This window comes from Pseudorasbora parva, chromosome 7 (assembly GCF_024679245.1).
Source record: "Pseudorasbora parva isolate DD20220531a chromosome 7, ASM2467924v1, whole genome shotgun sequence".
Classification (NCBI taxonomy): Eukaryota; Metazoa; Chordata; class Actinopteri; order Cypriniformes; family Gobionidae; genus Pseudorasbora; species Pseudorasbora parva.
The window spans coordinates 8,976,217-8,994,947 of record NC_090178.1 but is presented as its reverse complement, the minus strand read 5'-3'; the positions used below and the strand labels follow the sequence as shown (position 1 = coordinate 8,994,947).

The 18,731-nt window shown below is 39.1% G+C and overlaps 1 long non-coding RNA gene across 1 annotated transcript; it reads right to left on the bottom strand.

Moving 5' to 3' along the window:
• Positions 1-1,100: 1,100 nt before the first annotated feature.
• Positions 1,101-12,933, bottom strand: LOC137082666 (uncharacterized). Its single transcript, XR_010906387.1, has 2 exons — positions 12,473-12,933; positions 1,101-1,417 (listed from the first exon to the last, which is right to left on the bottom strand). It is a non-coding gene; the product is annotated as an uncharacterized lncRNA (long non-coding RNA).
• Positions 12,934-18,731: the final 5,798 nt, after the last annotated feature.

Here is an 18,731-nt window from a genome sequence, read left to right as displayed (position 1 = left end):
TCAATGAAGCATGCGATCTATGGTGTGAGTTTAAATACATTTGTTTAGCTGACCACTAACGTTATAGGTGTCAGTAAAACCACCCAAACATAAACCTAGCGTTCTCACAAAGTGTGCTTCGTCATTCAAATGCGCTAACGGTTACTCCATTGTTGTTTTATGTATAACGTTACACTACTCTGACGTGCAAAACCATTTTGCTTGCTACTAATGAGTTTGGTCGCATACAATAGTCCATAAACCGAATCATGTCATGTTGACAGGCCTCTAAATACAGTACATACCACAGAGACGGATGTCCTGCTGTTGCCGTTTCTATTTCAGCCTCCGAATTAGATTCTGGATCATATCTATTAGCTGAGATAGCGATGGGTTTCTCCACGCTTTATCCTCACATTGTTAAATTCAGATCTTCCATCTTGAAGACACATTAAACACATGTAGTGACATATACGCTCCTGGGACTTTTCCCCATTCATTCTAAATTAACCCCCAGCCATCCTCCCTCCAAACACAGGCACACTTTCAAACTCAGTGGGCTCAGGGAGGACAGAGAGATAACCCGCTGTAATTTTAACCACTGGTGTCACTGTCGGACAATGTTAAATGAGTGATTTACATACTTTTTATTGTCATGTTTTTTCCTGTTTTTGTACTGTGGATTATTTTCTCATCCAAATCGTTTGAGGAAGCACTGCCTACCTTGCCTCCTCAGATGAAAGGCCCCTGATTGATAGATCAGCCTGGTCTCATTAATATGTGTTTACAGGTACAAAACGTAAAAACATATGTTTGGATAGATGATGAAATATACAATATGGATGTATTGACAACATTTTTATGTAATCATTATGCATTTACATAAATAAAAAAAATGAAATAAATCAATTTTAGATCTCTTCACCCCAAACCCAAAGATTTTATAGAGAATATTACAAGAATATATCAAATGTAATATACAAAAATGTGTAAATACAATTTTAGTAACGTTGTAGTATTTCAAAGAAATTTTGATTTGTTAATCTCATACCTATCATTTACCAATGCAGTTTCTAAAACAAATATGTATTGTAATAAAGAAAAAAAGACAGACAAGTGTATAAAATTTACTGTTTTTCATTATGAAATTTAATTGACCAATCATTCATTGTTTTAAGCATACCATAATTAGTGTATGTGTATTTTAAGTACAATGACACATTGAGCAAATAACATTTTACATGCAGAGCTTGTAATCTGCATTCAATTATTACAGCTTTAATAGCTGTTATCAATGCTTAATAACCGTAAACTCCAAGACAATAACGAATACAGTTAAAATAAGCCCAATAGCAAGGCCAACATGATTCAGGGTGCGTGCCGTTTTGGAGTTCTTCTCTGCTAATGCTTGCTGTCCGGAGTGGTTGGCATTTCGTGTCTGTGAAGACAATTGTGAAACATAATGTTAACCACTTCTGTTCTCTTTCTGAATTTCTTTGAGGCAATGAAACATGGAGGAGCATGGATTGGTTTTCTTGGTTCAACACATAATGTTTCATTTACATTTTATTGAAGGTTTCAGGTTAAAGGTGTTTAAAACACTACTTACTTTATCACGCGAACAAAATTTTTATATTTTTTGTTATTTTTAGTTAGTTATTTATATTTTTAGTATTTTAGTTATATTTTTTGTTTTTGTTTTAAAACCAAGTCACACCAACAAATATAATCAAATATATACATTTTCAACATTAGTTATTTTTTAATTATTGGTAGCATGATAATGCAAATTAAAGGGTTAGCTCACCCATAAATGAAAATTCAGTCATTAATTAGATACTTTACTCACCCTCATGATGTTTCAGACCCGTAAGACCGCCGTTCATCTTCGCAACACAAATGAAGATATTTTTGTTGAAATCCGATGGCTCAGAAAGGCCTTCATTGACACCAATGTCATTTCCTCTCTCAAGACCCATAAAGGCACTAAAGACGTCGGGTTAAAAAGTCCATCTTACTTCAGTGGCTATACAATAATTTTATGAAGCGACGAGTATTTTTTCTGCACAAGAAACTAAATAACGACTTATATAGTGATGGGCCGATTTCAAAACAACGTTTCATGAAGCTTCGGAGTGTTTTGAATCAGTGTATCGATTCATGATTCGGATCGCTGTCAAACCGGCCAACTACTGAAATTACGTGATTTTGGTGATCTGAATCATGAATCGATACAATGATTCATAACACTTCGAAGCTTCATGAAGCAGTGTTTTGAAATTGGTGAACAACTGTAGCGAGATGGGCTTTGTAACGACGTCTTTAGTGCCTTTTATGGGTCTTGAGAGAGGAACTGACATTGGTGTCAATGAAGGCCTTTCTGAGCCATCGGATTTCAACAAAAATATCTTCATTTGTGTCTGAAGATGAACGGCGGTCTTAGGGGTCTGGAACAGCATGAGGGTGAGTAATCGTTTTTGGGTGTACTATCCCTTTAAAGTTAATGCCATTGCAAATCTTAAAGGTTGCAGGAAACCTCCCGTTTAACTGATCCGAGTGCTGTGTTAGGTAATGGAACATCATTCTGAGCTGTTTACTTTAATTAGTTTGGCCGGTTCAGGCTGTTTTCCCAGGCATTGACAGGGTGTCAATAAAACATCTGCTGTTTGCTTTACCTTTAAACTGTTCAAACACACCTGCACCCTGAACTAACTTCTTGAAAATTAAGCATCATTATATGTTTTAGTCATATAATATACAACAATATACAGTCTTGTTCAAAATAATAGCAGTACAATGTGACTAACCAGAATAATCAAGGTTTTTAGTATATTTTTTATTGCTACGTGGCAAACAAGTTACCAGTAGGTTCAGTAGATTGTCAGAAAACAAACAAGACCCAGCATTCATGATATGCACGCTCTTAAGGCTGTGCAATTGGGCAATTAGTTGAATTAGTTGAAAGGGGTGTGTTCAAAAAAATAGCAGTGTCTACCTTTGACTGTACAAACTCAAAACTATTTTGTACAAACATTTTTTTTTTTCTTTCTGGGATTTAGCAATCCTGTGAATCACTAAACTAATATTTAGTTGTATGACCACAGTTTTTTAAAACTTCTTGACATCTGTGTGGCATGGAGTCAACCAACTTGTGGCACCTCTCAGCTGTTATTCCACTCCATGATTCTTTAACAACATTCCACAATTCATTCACATTTCTTGGTTTTGCTTCAGAAACAGCATTTTTGATATCACCCCACAAGTTCTCAATTGGATTAAGGTCTGGAGATTGGGCTGGCCACTCCATAACATTAATTTTGTTGGTTTGGAACCAAGACTTTGCCCGTTTACTAGTGTATTTTGGGTCATTGTCTTGTTGAAACAACCGTTTCAAGGGCATGTCCTCTTCAGCATAGGGCAACATGACCTCTTCAAGTATTTTAACATATGCAAACTGATCCATGATCCCTGGTATGCGATAAATAAGCCCAACACCATAGTAGGAGAAACATGCCCATATCATGATGCTTGCACCTCCATGCTTCACTGTCTTCACTGTGTACTGTGGCTTGAATTCAGAGTTTGGGGGTCGTCTCACAAACTGCCTGTGGCCCTTGGACCCAAAAAGAACAATTTTACTCTCATCAGTCCACAAAATGTTCCTCCATTTCTCTTTAGGCCAGTTGATGTGTTCTTTGGCAAATTGTAACCTCTTCTGCACATGCCTTTTTTTTAACAGAGGGACTTTGCGGGGGATTCTTGAAAATAGATTAGCTTCACACAGACGTCTTCTAACTGTCACAGTACTTACAGGTAACTCCAGACTGTCTTTGATCATCCTGGAGGTGATCATTGGCTGAGCCTTTGCCATTCTGGTTATTCTTCTATCCATTTTGATGGTTGTCTTCCGTTTTCTTCCACGTCTCTCTGGTTTTGCTCTCCATTTTAAGGCATTGGAGATCATTTTAGCTGAACAGCCTATCATTTTTTGCACCTCTTTATAGGTTTTCCCCTCTCTAATCAACTTTTTAATCAAAGTACGCTGTTCTTCTGAACAATGTCTTGAACGACCCATTTTCCTCAGCTTTCAAATGCATGTTCAACAAGTGTTGGCTTCATCCTTAAATAGGGGCCAACTGATTCACAACTGTTTCTTCACAAAATTGATGACCTCAGTGATTGAATGCCACACTGCTATTTTTTTGAACACACCCCTTTCAACTAATTCAACTAATTGCCCAATTGCACAGCCTTAAGAGTGTGCATATCATGAATGCTGGGTCTCATTTGTTTTCTGAGAATCTACTGAACCTACTGGTAACTTGTTTGCCACGTAGCAATAAAAAAATATACGAAAAACCTTGATTATTCTGGTTAGTCACATTGTACTGCTATTATTTTGAACAATACTGTATATTTATTCTAAATAATTAGAAAAAAAAGAGTACATTTTGCAGTAAAATATCCAAAAACCACTAGGCCCTACTACTTACAATATCCGAAATGTTTCCAACTATTTGTAAATTGTGAGAAAATTGCCATTTTAACCAAGGAGCCTGTCAATTACGTCATATCTGCATTACCCTCGGTTTCTGCTTTTATTTGGCAGAAGCACTTTTCTCTTAGCGGTGTGAATAAGTGTCACAGCAGCCGCTGAGCGAACACACAGAGTAACGTCATAACATCATTTTAAACACACTTAAATGTATCTGATATGATAAACAGAGCTGCAAACCTTATACTCATGATCGGAAAAGTTGAAATAGCGCCTGCGACTGTGTCCCGTCTCATCATAATAAAAGTCCCGCTGCTCGCGAGGCGTGTGTTGCGTAACAATCACTCCAGCGGCCGTGCTCAGCTCGACAACACTCGGTCCTGCCCTGCTTCACACTACAGTAACGTTAATAACCGCATCCATGAACATGATTGCTGCCCGAGTCCTATCCCGATTCTTTTCCACCGGCTGTGAGGTGAAGACCACATGTCCCAAGATGCTGCGCTCAAACTTGGCGTCATCAAACTACGCCTTTGTTTTGAATAGGCGCCCTCTAGTGGATGGAAAAGTTGCATAGTGCAGCTTTAATGCAGATTCAAATATGTTTATTTATTTTAGTGTCATCTCACTCATGGATCTGCATTCAATTAATTAGCATTAAACAAACAATATCATCCTTATTCTCAGTGAGAAAACAAAAAAAGTTTGCATAACCACCAAATAGGTTATGTAAATCGCCATTAAACAAAAGAATAATAAAGTAGAATGGCTCGCTTCGTCCATAGGCTTCTTCTTAGCGTCTGTTTCCATGGTGAATCATTGATTCGTTGCTCTGTTGATAATGTCTTGTGTGTTAAATTGTCTCAACTTAAGGCTGCAACATACTCCGCAAGAACAGAGAAAAAAGTTCTCGCTCCCAGGGCTGCGAGAGCAAAATGACGTCATTTTGTTCTCAGCCCTGGTTTGGGAGTTCTCACAGCTTGTTCTCGACACATCGCCTGAGCAGAACTTTTTTCTTGCGGGTGTCCGAGAACTATTTTGTGATTGGTCAGACATTTAAAGTGGGCGTGGTTAATGCGGCGAAACGCAGATGATCGGCATCTGCTTTTCTCGTGAAGTATGGAATGTACTGATAAAAACTTTGAGAAAACAAACAAATTTCTTTGTTCTTGTAGAATATGTTCCCGTTTTTTGGAACCAGCATACCTCAAGTAAAGCCTAGTTCAGACTGCACGATTTTCAAACTCGTCGGTTCACTGCTCTTTTCACACTGCATGACTATCTGGATTATCATTCAGTCACTGCTGTGTTCACACTGCACGATGGTTTGACGACAGAGGAGTTCACACTGCATGACTGAACAAGAGGAAGAATCGCCAACAACTCTCTCTCTCTCCGGTGCGCAAACTACATTTCCCAAACACACGTGCGATGTGTCAAGTAAACAACGCGAGATCACACGTGCGTCAGAACGGAGTTCTCGCGCGAGACTTGGAATTGTTATTAAAAATGATAAACTGCACAAAATTGCTTCAAATAGTATGTGCGCTGATTGGTGGAGAAAAAGAAAAAAGATTATGGCGAAAGAAATTATTGGAGAGACAGAGGGAGCCAGGATTGTGTTCTGCAAAGACAGTTTGAGGTAAATAAACACTTTTGTAATGTGCTGCTGCTTATAAATATGTCTATTCAAATAATGAAACTCTGCTCTATAACTCCTCCCTGAACCTCCTGCTGCCCTGTATCTCACTCTTTCATTGGCTGTCGGTGTAATTTTCAGTCAGAACGCAGTTCACACAGCAGAAGTTTGAATCGCCGACAGGTTCAGATATTTAGCATGCCAAAATATCTCACCGGCGTCGGCGACTCGTCGGCGATTCTCTCTGATCGCGTCTTTTGATTATTCACACTGCATGATTGTAACTCGCGTGCACGAGCACCAATTTACCTGTGATCTCGGGCATTTGTCGGCGATTTCACAAAACCTGTCGGCGACTCAAAATCGGGGCAAATATCGGGCAGTATGAACTAGGCTTAAGCCAGATGTGGTTAGAGGTGCACTATGTAGTATTTTTGCAGTAAAATATCCAAAAAACACTAGGCCAGTGTTATATATTTATTATATATTAGCTGAGTTCTTACAATATCCCAAATGTTTCCTTGGCATCATCAAACTATGCCTTTGTTTTGAAAAGGTGCCCTCTAGCGGACGGGAAAATTACATAGTGCAGCTTTATTCAGCCGAGAGTTCAGGGTATATGTGACGGTAAGTTAACCTTGTTTTCTGGAATACACCCCAGGAAGAAAAGGTTACTTCATTAAAACAATAAAATAAAACAAACGCAAACCAAATACTAGAAATGGCTGACGAGAAACTGATGATTGAAGCTTTGTCGAGATCCCGAAGCGCAGAGGTTTCGAAACACTGCTCCATCTGAACTGTGATTCAAAACACCCATGTCATGTGACTACGGCTAAATGAAGCTTCAGGTGGCGCCTGTCGAAACTGCGTTTGATTGAAAGGGGTGGGGACAAACCACACAGTCACACATCTGTATGAACCTAATTCCCCACAGTTTAAAAGTGAAGTTAATGCATCTTCACCTCGTGGGGTTTTGTGAGAGGAGAGATATTGTGTTATAAGTTAGATTTATAGTGCGCTGTGGTAGGTTAGTTATAAAAGGGTAGGCTATAGACTTTGACAGATAGTTCGAATAAAGTGAAACATTCATATAGGCCAAGTTAAATAGTGATTGACAGTACAAAATAATTTAGAGATATAGAATTATATAGATTCATAGGTGATATATAGATATATTAATAGAATAGATAAAAATGGTGGCTCCACATAAGAGATGTTATGCATCTGTGGTGTAGCAGCATTTCCATTTGGAAACACCAAACAAAGTGAGATGTGTGTAGCCTACTGTGTATTGTATTGTGATATGCAGCTACATTTACATTTACATTTAATCATTTAGCAGACGCTTTTATCCAAAGCGACTTACGAAAAAGGGGAGAGCAATAGAAGCAACGAAACAAACAAGGCCAACAACCTGTAAGAGCTGTAAGAAATCTCAATTAATTAGCACAGTACACAAATATATTAATTAATTAAAGATATATTAATAGAATAGCTAAAAATGGAGGCTCCCCATAAGAGATGCTATGCATCTGTGGTGTAGCAGCATTTCCATTTGGAAACACCAAATAAAGTGAGATGTGTGTAGCCTACTGTGTATTGTATTGTGAAATGCAGCTAGATTTTGCCCAGAACGCATGATCCATTCATTTATTGGAAACAGAGCGCAGTAATTTCCCCTCATTTGTATGTACTTGCTAAAAAATGCATGCCAGCAACAATTTTTTTCAAAGGCTGGAGAAATTATATGTAAAAATGAAGTCGGCTAAGTTCTTCAACAGCGGAGCAATTAATATGTTTGAATAAAAATGTTATGCAACAAATGTGACACATTGTGGCTTTATTTCTTTTATTAATCTTCATTTTTCATGACCAAAAAAAACCCCCCTATAGTTATTCACAAGGAGGAGGCAAGACGTTGCAAAACCAAGATCATGTAGGCCTAGCTGTCTGACAGATGTTAAAAACTTTTTTTTAACATGGATCATTGTCAAAGTTATTTCAGATCGACAAATGTAAGTGAGGTGTCACCGTAAAGACTGGTGTTAGATTGTTTGCAAGTTTCGAAATAATATGGCACATTTGCTTCAAATGTTTTAGTGCTTCAGGAAGCCTCGGTCTGCCCATCACTACCAACAAGGTGCGAACTACGGGGGAGCTAGGGGGAGCTCGGCTCCCCTTAAAGGGTTAGTTCACCCAAAAAATGGATTTGATGACCTAATGTCGTTCCACACCCGAAAGACCTCCGTTCATCATCGGAACACAGTTTGTCACGTGATTTCAACAGTTTGGATCACGTTTCAAAGCATTGCACGCCTGTGAACATCGATTTGCAAGCGAAAACAACAGAGTCAGGAACTGCGAAATAGATTGACCGTGTAAAAGCAACTTTTGTGTAAAAAAAAAAAAAACTGTTGCAAATGTCTAAATGACTTGTTGTGTTTATAGGGCAAAAAAGGCTCCCGAAATAAACCGATTTGTACAGTTCTGTCTTTCTTTTACCTGCGCTTACAGTTTTGGCACGATTCTGTCACTGACTGAGTTTTTCAAGCGTGAGGAGGAAGGCTTGTCCACCTTCCTCTGGAGTCAATACGGAGCTGCTCGATTTACTCTTATCTGATTGGTTCAAGAAAAACCTCAGATGCCAGAACACATCTTTATCTTCATTTTGCTTTTATTTTTTATTTTATTTTGCGTTAACATGAAGCATTTTCAGTTTTGATCATCTTGGATTATTATGTGTAAAACTGCAAAATTACAATTCAGTCTTGCATGACGGCGATTTAAACCTAATTTCCTTCACTAAAATAACTATACATGCTATTCTTGTCATGAGCCTCAATGTATGGGGGCGCTGCGGTGCAAATTCCACTCATGATTAGTGCATATTTAACTCAAATATTCATAGAAAGAATATAACGTTCATTGATCTGCATGCATCCTTGAAATCCATTCAGAAATTCATATAGCATCATGGCAAAAAGAAAACAAGGCAGTGTAATTAATTTTGGTTTTAAGGTAAGGCATTATACCCAATTATGTTTTTGTGGCTGTTGTTATTATAGGTCTGCCTGACGAGTAACTTAATCGCTGTTCATGTGAACTCAAAGACTCAAGTTTGTTTATAAACTATTTGTGGGTGACTGTTTGCTGTTAGACTTATCAATTCGAGTCCAAAAAGTAGTATACCGGTAATAGGGAAAATATTGACTTATTCTATAGTGATTGCATTAAGCAAGTAGTGCATATACTGATGCTGTTGCATCTTTGTAAGTCCTCTTTTGAGGCACGCGCAAGGAATGAACATATAAGGGCACAGCACGCCCCCTAACACAAACCCAATTCAGTTCAAAAAGTGGGCTCCCCCAAAGGCCATCAAATAGTTCGGACACTAACTACCAAATAGCCATGCAGAGCCGGCCCAAGCCTTCATGCGGCCCTAAGCAGAATTTTATTTGGGGGCCCCTCGGGACCGTTTGACTATTGCCAATTCCTGATAATTATCGCACACCCATTATCAATTTTATTAGTTGTAGTCGTGTTGCTGTTTGCATGTTTGCATTTCATGGCTATCTGTCATGTTTTTACCCTTATACGGTTTTTAATTGTAAAAGTAGCAAACCCACAAGAGTGCTCAGGTGTGCACTTTAATATTCAAAGTCTTACAGTACAGTTCAGACTGGGATATGTACGGATATTTAAACTTTTTTTTTTTTTTTTAAAGAAGTCTCATGCTAAATATGCTCACAATTCTTTACCCCAGTACTCTTTGATGAATAGAAAGTTCAAAAGAACAGGATTTATCTAAAATAGAAAGCTTTCAAAGAATCATAAAAAGATGTTTCCACAACTGTTTTCAACATGATACTAAAAAATAAATGTTTCTTGAGCAGCAAATCATCATGAGAATAATCTAAGGATCATGTGACAGTGAAGACTGGTGTAATGATGCTGAAAATTCAGCTTTGATCAGAGGAACACATTACAATTTACTTGATATTCATATCACATATGAATATCACATGTGTGTATATATACATAATAATAATAATAATTATAATAGAATAATAGAAAACAGCTATTTTAAATTGCAATAATATTTCACAATATAACTGTTTTCACTGTAGTTTTTATCAAATAAATGTAGCCTTTTGTTGAAAGAGACTTCTTTTGCAACAAGAAATGGTGGATTTCTTTCAGCAGAACTTTTATTTTGGCAGAAATTCACGCAGAAAAACTTTAGTACTTTTATTTGTTGACAACAGCATATTTATAAATGATTCTCATTACAAATTTGGGAAGGCTTTTTGGGAAGAACGAATTTGCATTCCCCCCCAAAAAAAGAAGATAATTTTGAGCGACTCAAACTAACGTTATATAGCACTTTGCAGAGAAGCATTTACTGTGAACAGAAACTGGAAGCTATGCTGTACTCAGTCCAAAACATACAGCATGTCAAATAAGATATTTGCACTAAACCAAAGCGCATTCTCAAATCCATCCATTCATAAAAAGGTTACCGGGCAACTGTCAAGCAGCGCCGTTTCAGCGCCGATTTTTTTCTCGCACTGTGGACTTTGAACCCTGACGAACAAGCTATAGCAGGCACCGCGAGCTTGTGCGGCGGTGTCAGAATCAATCCGTGCATATATTAGAAAACGTAACATTTTGCAGTTTATTTAGTAATTGTTTTAAGGCCATTTTGCGATTTCAAACATAAAAGGAACATACAGCAGCAGCAAGATGTCATTTCAAGAGCTCTTGGGGGCCCCCTGGTGGCCAAGGGGGCCCTAAGCAGCCACTTAGTTCGCTTAAGCCTTGGGCCGGCCCTGTAGCCACGAGAGGGAAAAACAAACTTGACATAAACTACATAGGAGCAGGAATATATGGAAGCCCGTTTCCGCCACTAAATAAAAAAAAAAAAAAAGTAATTGCGACTTTTTTTCTCACAATTGCGAGTTGTAAAGTCACAATTCTGACTTTTTTCTTGCAATTGCGTGATATAAAGTCAGAATTCTGAGATATAAAGTCACAATTGCGAGTTATAAAGTCATTGATCAATGACTTTATAACTCGCAATTGCGACTTTATATCTCAGAATTCTGACTTTATATCACGCAATTGCGAGAAAAAAAGTCAGAATTCTGAGATAGAAAGTCGCAATTACTTTTTTAAATTTTTATTTAGTGGCGGAAACGGGCTTCCATAGGGAACATGAAGCACAACAGGGAACAGAAGACATCAGACAACAATCCAGCACAGGACTGCAAACACAAGAATATTATGAAGAGAACAAACAAGGCAGGTAATGGGAGAACAGGTGGGGCAATTAAACAATAAAAAGACGAGCGGAGTTGACAATAGACCGGAAAAGCACGTGCCCAGAAATAAAAAATAGCCTACAAAACATGTTCTTACACAAGACAAGACAGACACGTGACAGTTATATTACAATGCTAGCTTTGTTGTAAATGACAAAGCCTGACATTGTCACTGCTAAATATCCATTGCATCCATTGATTCCACCATATTTCACACTGACACCCCCCTCAACTCATACCGATCAGGGCTTAAAGTAAATCCAGAACTTCCCACTGGTATTTACGACTTCGTGGTGGCGTTCATGTGCAACTCCGAACCGTAGCTGTTCGGACCAATCAAATTGTCAGGACAGGCTTTAGGCTATACGATGATGGACAGAAGATAAACCGTAACGTAAGCATTTAAGTTACCAAAGCGTGTTTGGGTTGAATTTGTTTACTAAACAGAGAACTTGTTCGCATCCCAAAAATGATGTTCGTGTTGGTATTTATCTGTTTATCCTTAAATTATTTTCACAACAAAGATCCTTTACACTCATCTTCATATATATATATATATATATATATATATATATATATATATATATATATATATATATATATATTTTTTTTTTTATAGATGCTGATTCCATCTATAAGTGCTAAATACATTCTCCAAACTCCAATGCATTTTTTTTAAATGTATTTTTCCCCGACTAATGGACATATAAACATTGATCATGGCTCATATGCATTTTTTCATACAGTGTAAATAATTAATCATTTTCTTTGCATGCATGGTGGATAAATAATTAATGCCTGTAATTATGAGCTTGATGATTATCAAGCTCCTTGATCTTTATATATTTGATATTTTACATTACCTAAAACTAAAATGTAAAGCACGGTATAGACATTCCTAACTATTTTGTCTAACAGAGGAACCTTATTTTTCGGATAATTTTTTATTTAATGTTATGTTAATTATGCTTATGTAATGATTCAAATAATGAGATAGTTAATAAATAAAAGTAGAGTACATGGACTAATACTTACAAACAAGGAGAAGACCAGCGCAGCGATGCCCAGAGGAAAGCAGCAGCACAGCATGGTAAAGATGGAATAGCACAGGTAATCTGGCTCTGGATTGGCCAGCGGAGCGGCGGTCACAAAAACTGTAGGCTGCATGGTGACCACGGATTGCCCTGGATATAGCCCTTGGGCATAGGGGCCCTGGGGGACTGGCTGGCTTGGAAATGAGGGAGGGTATCCAGCAGGAAATTCCTGGTATGTTGGTGGTGGTGGTGTAGGCTGAAGCATTCCTGATTTCTCAGATGAATTCCAGGCGCCTTTGGGCTGATTGCTGGGGTCCATTTGTCTGATTATTGGCTTTTGAATTGAATTGTAATTTCCTTTGCCCTGTGCTCTGCAGAGCCGTATGTACTGCCGTACTCTGGTTCAGACAGTCTTGTGAAGGGAGCAGCAACTGGAATGGGAGTTAGGAGTAGGGGAGTGGCTTTGGCACTGTTCCCATCTTACTTTAGCAGCTGTCTTGTGGTCTCACGATGACCATGATAAGAGACATGAATAATCAATACTACTATATGTTATAGGTAAAAATGGCAACAATTAATGCATGCCAAGTGTCCCGCTATACCGGACAGTTACCAGGCTGAAGCTATGAGCGAACATTTTATTGAAATATTTAATTTGTATGCTCTCACATGATGTTATTTTTCTGCGTTTTTAATTACATAAATACATTAGCCAGATAGAATACATATACTGGCTCATTCTCCATGCTCATTAGTTTGAATTCAAAATAAAAAAGTATACCAAAAAATAACTAAAATATTATTAAATGTGTTTGTTTAATTATATTTAAGGGCCCATCCTGGTATAATATCTCTGACAATCATGGAGATTTCTGATATCCATTGTGGTGTTATTCTGCAGTTTGTCTATGCTATTGTCTCTGGAGATGTTAGCACTGAAATTTAAGAGGTAAGTGCCTCACTAAGAGCCTCATGCAAAAAAAAAAAAAAAAGGTCTGGAACATTATGCCTCTAACTCAATTTACAGTCAGCAGCACACTAAAATCTTATAAGATTTTCAAAATGTGAAAGACCACAGGATGATAATAAGCAGCGGTGTGCAGTAACGAATTACATTTACTTTGTTACATTTACTTTAAATTATCTGGGTAACTTGTACTTTTAGAGTATATTTAAAAATGGGTACTTTACTCTTACTCAAGTACATTTCTTGGAAATTTTTTTTTTAACTTTTACTTCGTTACATTCAGTGGCTTTAATAAAAAAATCTCGCAAAACGTTGGAAAGGCTGCTTCGCGAGAGGCTATGCATCACCCGCTTATATTCCAGCTCAAACCTGAAAAAACATATAGCGATAAGTGTCACAATGATGCCTATATTTGAACACTATTAATGGTAATTTGGTAACTATGGCCACTTTTCCCTTATTGCAATACTATTTCACACACTGTCTGATTGTTTGCCTCATATGCGCTCTTGTACAAGCAATGACAAATCGTTTGAATCCTCCAAACAACACACGTACACGAACAAACATTACATCTTTACATATGCTTTTTTTTTCTTCACAAAACGAACAACCTGGTGATGTCTTGCATTTATAAATCCGGACAGACACCTGTCTGAAGTGTATACATACAAATAAAAACAGGATTGTATTTTATTCCTACCTAAAGAATGCACACACTTATAAAAATATAAGAACAAAGTATGTTTTAAAAAGAGCTCTGGTCAGCCCAGCACACCATTAATTTACACTGTTTAACCATTTAAAACACACACACACACACACACACACACACACACACACACACACACACACACACACACACACACACACACACACACACACACACACACACACACACACATGTCGTGTTTTCATGTTTAATGGGGACTTTCCATAGGCGTAATGGATTTCATACTGTACAAACTGGACATCCTATCCCCCTACACTGCCCCTGCCCCTAAACCTACCCATCACAGGAAACATTCTGCATTTTTACTTTCTCAAAAAAACTCCTTCTGTGTGATTTAGAAGATGTTTTCCTCATGGGGACCTAAAAATGTCCCCACAAGGACAAGGATTTCGGATATTGCCATCTTTGTGGGGACATTTTGTCCCCATAACGTAGGGATTACCAGGTCACACACACACACACACACACACACACACACACACACACACACACACACACACACACACACACACACACATTTGGAGGTGTGTGAAAGCTCCAAGTCTGAAAATCAGGGTTTTTGCTTATCAATCAGATCGAAAGTAACTAAGTACTCGAGTAGTTTTTTTCCTTGAATACTCAAGTAACTATTACGATTGTTACTTTTACTTTTACTTGAGTAAATATTTCCTTAAGTACTTGTAGGCTACTTTTACTTGAGTACAGATTTTGGCTACTCTACCCACCTCTGGCGACATTAGCCCAAGTAGGTTATATAAATCACCATTAAACTAAAGAAGAAAGATAGCTCACTTTTTCTTAGTGTCTGTTTACATTGGGAATCATCGGTTTGTTGCTCTGTTGAGAATGTCTTGTGTGTTCATGGTTAACATCTGAGTTGGCTGAACTCCCTGACTCGTTTCAGGAACTAGCATACCTTGGGTAAACAAGGTGTGGGTTAATCAACTGAGAGTTCAAGGTATATGTTCCAGTAAGTTAACCTTGCTTTTTGGAATACACCACAGGAAAGTACACCACATACTAACAGAATCCTTTCACAAACAACAGTGTCCCACCTCTGAACACGGGAAATCTCGCAAAATGTCTCGCATCAAACGTGACTTCAAAGTAAACATGGTGGTCGAAGGGGAGAGATCTGCCCAAAATTGCCCCAATTGTCTTATAGTGTGTACCCAGTGTTACAATAATATTCCTTGTCTATTAATAGGTGTAATATTGCACCTTAGAAAGTTAAACAAGCAGTGGATATAGACGTACAAATAGAGGAACTGTTGCCCATGTTCTATTTTTTTTTTTTAAAACAGCAAGCTAAAGCAACCCTTTGAACAATATAATCTCACTCTTCACCAGGGGTTAAATTAGGCCTATGGCTGGAAAGTTTGACCTACTGCTCAGGTTGATCTACTCGCTATATTTGCATCGTTTTAGGTTAAGGGTCGTCTCACACGATATGCTACCCATGACCTTCCTGAAGAGATGTGTTACCCATTTTAACACATTTACATTCCCACGTTGGCAGTACATCTCGAAAGGTTCTTTGCCTCATGCAATGTGCTATGCTGTTTCTGACCATCTGTATCTACATCATCCTACTACATTTTCATCCCTGCTGTTAAGTATATCTAAGTGAAATGGCTCGGAAATTAAAGGGTGGGACTTAAAGGACAACTCCGGCAAATGTTTACGTTTATCTTGATAGTTATATCTTTGTGAGTATAATCTATAGAAAAAAAATCGAACCGGATTGGTGCTTGCAACACGGAGTTATTACAGTTTATGCCAGAGCCCCCCCTCAGCTAAAACGGCAGCTTTTGGGGCATAGACCGTTAGACGTAAAGGGTGTCTTTGTGCCTCTTAACAGACACAAAATACAATTAAAATGTCTGTGCAACATGAAAAGGTCCCTCACATGACAACGAGATGCGTTTAGCCACTTAGCCATTGTTTAAATTCACCTGTTTTAGCCGGCTAGCTGTGTCTCGTGCTGAAGTCCTGTGGGGACTCATCGGCAGCCTGAAAGTCAAGAAGAGCATCGTGTTTATGAAGAGGCGCTGCTCATCGGCTTGTTGGTCCTGAAATAGTTTTCGATTCTGTCCTGCTGATCCTGAGGACTGCTGCTCGTTCAGTTACTCGCTCATGCTCAGTATCAGCTGCTCGTGAGTTCATCAGATCTCTCAGCAAAACATGTCTCAGTTCAGTGAACGGTTGGAGTTACAACATATAATTCAAGACATTAGTTTATTTATATTCGGAGGGACTGTCAGAAAGTGAGTAACTAAAGTAACGTGTGTGCTGCGTCAGCGCTGATTTGAGACGCGAACCATTTAGAACGATTCAGTCCAATTCGGTGAACTGGTTCGCCCGGTTCACTAAAAAGAACCGGTTAAAGGGTTACTTCACCGCTTTTTCATATTAAACTATGTTATTCCCTTAACTAAAACGAGTTGATACATACCTCTCTCGTCTCAGTGCATGCACTTAATCTCTCTGACGCGCGGTGATGATCTGATAGCATTTAGCTTAGCCCACTAAGCCCAGTTCAGCATTAGCACTTCTGAGAGTACTTCGGCTCAGCGCAGTAAAAAGTCCCGGCCGAAACATCTTTCCTCACATCTCCCCCTCACTCTCTCATTTCTGTCAATAGGGGGATGTTTCGGCCGGGACTTTTTACTGCGCCGAGCCGAAGTACTCTCAGAAGTGCTATTCCGCCATACATTATAGTTCTCCTTTTTAATCAGATTAGAAACACGCCACGTTCTATTTTGTCACCATACTTGATCGTTCAACTACTCATGTAACTGTATTTAAATAGGGGAAACGTGGAGGTGTTTGGTACTTCTAACTTGATCTCTGTTTGGTACCATAGTGAATGAACTGGGCTTAGTGGGCTAAGCTAAATGCTATCAGATCATCACCGCGCGTCAGAGAGATTAAGTGCACGCACTGAGACGAGAGAGGTATGTCACATCTGTTCAGTGTCTGGCACTCTGTGAGACTTTTATGTTGAAGGTATCTGTGTCTTGTTCTGTGTCCTGTTTCCTGTGGAGTTTGTAGTTTTTGTAGTTTTTTATGTTGATTAGTTTTCCCAGGTGTTTCCCATTTACCACTCCCCTTGTTATCTTGTTAGCCTTGTTCCCTGGTGTGTATTTATACCTCTGTGATTCAGTTGTTCTCTGTCGATCATTGTTTGCTGTTATGCAGGCATTTCTCAGTTCTACCAGAAAGACTCGGGAGACAGAATGATGAATGAAGCATACATTTATTGACAGCCCAGCAAGCATAATAAAGTTTTGGCATAGGCCCCGTCCATAGTTTATAATCCGAGGGTAGCGGATCAACATATTCCTGCCTGAAGATGAAGGCAGGGGCGCAGCCGACCCCCAAAAGCAGGTGGTTGTACATCCACCGGACGGGGCCAGCCTTCCCCCCAAAAATGGTAAACGGAAAGAATACACGCTGGACGTGAATCCTGAGGTTCCTGAAGATAGAAAATGAATAAATAACTATATAAAAAGAAGGAGTTACCATGACTGTTTAATTACCTGTTTTATATATACACTTTTTTTTCCTTTTTTTCTCTCTTCTCCTTTCAGCCTTACGTAGCCAACATAGACAGGCCTCGATAGTCCGACAGATATAGCCACGTTAGCCTGGATGTAGACAGACCTTGATAGACCAACAGACATAGCCACGTTAGGCCAGACATAGACAGCCTCGATAGACCAACAGACATAGCCACGTTAGGCCAGACATAGACAGCCTCGATAGACCAACAGACATGGCCACGTTAGGCCAGACATAGACAGCCTCGATAGACTGGACAGACATAGCCACGTTAGGCCAGACAGACATCCCCGATAGACCAACAGACATAGCCACGTTAGGCCAGACATAGACAGCCTCAATAGACCAACAGACATGGCCACGTTAGGCCAGACATAGACAGCCTCGATAGACCGGACAGACATAGCCACGTTAGGCCAGACATAGACAGCCTCGATAGACCGGACAGACATAGCCACGTTAGGCCAGACAGACATCCCCGATAGACCAACAGATATAGCCACGTTAGGCCAGACAGACATCCTCGATAGACCGGACAGACGTAGCCACGTTAGGCCAGACAGACATCCCCGATAGACCAACAGATATAGCCACGTTAGGCCAGACAGACATCCTCGATAGACCGGACAGACGTAGCCACGTTAGGCCAGACTTAGACAGGCCTCAATAGCCGACAGATATAACCATGTCGGCTATGTCGATGCTGTAGCCTACTTAAGACGACTCAGAGCGTGTTAACATGTTAATTTACTTCAGCAATCTCATAACACTGAGCACTTCAGTTTACTTCGTTCATTGAGAAGCCCCGATTAAATGGGTGCATGTTACTTTAAATCCCATGAGAATCCCTGTTCAAAACTATTATTAATGATAGCCCGTGCATAATATTTCCAAGGTATTATAGGGTTAGTTTACGACACAACAATGATGACCGATCGCGTTGCACGAGCAGGTGCTGCGTCCCATACACGTGCGTGTGCTCTAATCACGCTTGCA